The following is a 2,526-nucleotide window of genomic DNA, read 5'->3' on the forward strand; positions in this document are numbered from 1 at the left end:
ATAAGCCTGACTCTCCCATACCTTGGCAGGTATAATGACCTCTTCAAGGAAGCTTTGACAACATCCCCAAAGCATTTGTTGTTCTCCTGGTTTTGAAGGATTCCTGAGAAGAGCTGTGAATCTGCTGTCAGGCATAGGAAAAACATGCCAAGTCCAAGAGAGTTGCCTTTCGAGCGATTAGTGCCTTGATGCTGGACATGTTGGATTTGGAGAAGATGAAAAGGTTCGACTATCTTTCTTCCTACTAGATTTTGGGGATCTTAAAGGCACTACTGATGGTACTTTTCCAGTGTTTTGTGGTGCCTGGTATAGGTTAAGACAGTGAAGCATATCAGAGAACAGGTATCACAGCTGCCAAGTAAACCTCCATTTTAGTTTTGGATTTGAGATTTGGGTCCTGCAATATTCATCGTTTCAGTCAGCCAGAGGCTAAGAGATCTTTAATAATAGGGTTCATACATCTATGCAATCCAAGGGACAGTTTCAGCCAATGATCTGATAGAAATTCCCAAACTGTAATTTAGGTAATTGTTCTTAGACCTGGCAAATTGATTTCCAAATTCATTGAGTTCTCATTTTTTTTTTTAAAACAACCAATATTCATTTCTGACAGTCAGAGGATTTGATATAATTTAAATCACATGAATAATTTTAAATACATGGATTGTTTCTGGGTGTGGAATTAATACCCAGTATGTTGGAGATGACATTACTACTTCTGAACATTCTGTAGATTCCAGATGTACCCCAATTAAAAGTTAAAAATCAAACTGGATACCTATGTCCTTTTCTTATCTCTCGATTTTCCATCTTTACATCTCTCTCTCTCTCACACCCTCATGATTCACTAAGCGAGACAGAAGGTAACAGATTTCCAAGCTGTCAAAGAAAATTCTAACTCTTTGGTACTCGAGGCACAACGACAGTATCTCTGCCTGTGAGCCAGGAGGCTCAGATTCAAGTGCCACCTACTCCAAAGGTGTCTCATAATACATCTGAACAGACCGTTTAAAGATATCTCTACACAGCTGACAGTCTATAGAGTGGCCATCTGGAGCCTTGCATGCTCCACTTATGGACATAAACAGCATTGCCACTTCTGGCCATATTCTCCCTCAGAACAAAACCAATGCCTACAGGAGGGAGAGGAAGAACAGACAAAGGGAAAAGCAAGAGGCAAAGAATGTATGGAAATACGTGGAGTATATGAGAAGTGCAAACCCAAATCACCATGACACTGATTCCTCACACTTGTTTGAGTGCTTTTGTAGAATGTGTGCGCAGAATTAAGCAAAACATACAAGAAAACATTATTGTTATACAACTTTTGAAATAAGCAAGGAATTCTGACTGGTTAATTCTGGTAATACCACTTACATATGATAAATAATTCCGTAAGTCAATGATGACAGCACAGTACCAACATCCCATAAGATTGCGACCATATGCAAAAGTGAAAGCAAAAATCCAAGTTGCACCTTTTCTCAAATTTAAAAAAAATCCCTTTGAGTTAGCATCGAATTTTTCTTCCCCCAATAATGCCATTTTAAAAAGATGTGTCAATTTGATCCCTTGCTCACTAAAAAAGCCTCACTGACTTTTCAGCAAAAGTACAATTTTCTCTGACCTTTGAAAGCTTCATGTTAAAACTATCGAAATTAAAATCCCCATGCTATCTCTTTGAACACTATGGCTTTGCTAGAAAACACAGTCCTTAGACGAGTGAGAAAATCACAGTTTTAATGAAAAATCATAGAGGAACATTTCAAAACTACAGAGCAACTGCAAACAATTAGATTTAGATGGTTTCTATCACTGTTCAATTAGACACCAGTTGGATAATATTGCTTTCCTACAAGTCCTTCTAAAGCTTAAGTAACAAGTTATAATATTTTGTTTATAAATCTACAAGAATATTTCATATCCAACCTCAAGGTATAGGATCAAGGTGTACGAACATAGATGATCATGTTGCTGCCAGTGACTGAATCACTGAAATTGCCAACTTCAGTAGTTGACATTTGATCAGGAAATCATGGAAAACTAGGACATTACTGTTAGAGATTCTATCATCCTTTAGATAGTGAACCACTGAGTCTTACCAGACCTTTGCTCAGTATGCAATCCCGAAGCAGTCAAATGATTTTTAAAAAATCACTTCTTTTCTATTGGGCTTGATGTAAAACATTCAAAAAATTATTCCTTTCTGAATGAGATGCATCTAGATTTTTAAACCAAGTTCTTAAGTACTGCTAGATACCAACACTAGCCCTGACAAGCTAAGCTTACAATATGGAACAAAATTTATCCAATTTGATATTTAAAAATTGAATATTTTGTTTTAAAATTTTTAATTAACTGTTAGCATCTATCCAGCACAGATGTGATCATTTTGCTACCTGTCATTGAAAATGACAGATAATCAATGCTTTGACCTTCCTCTTTTGTAACAGGATTGGTTACTTATTCAGTTTGTTGACATTGCTGCTGCTGTTCACCTGGAGATCCCAATGACTTGGTGCCAGA

The sequence above is a fragment of the Rhincodon typus genome, chromosome 2 (genome assembly GCF_021869965.1).
Source record: "Rhincodon typus isolate 14 chromosome 2, sRhiTyp1.1, whole genome shotgun sequence".
Lineage (NCBI taxonomy): Eukaryota > Metazoa > Chordata > Chondrichthyes > Orectolobiformes > Rhincodontidae > Rhincodon > Rhincodon typus.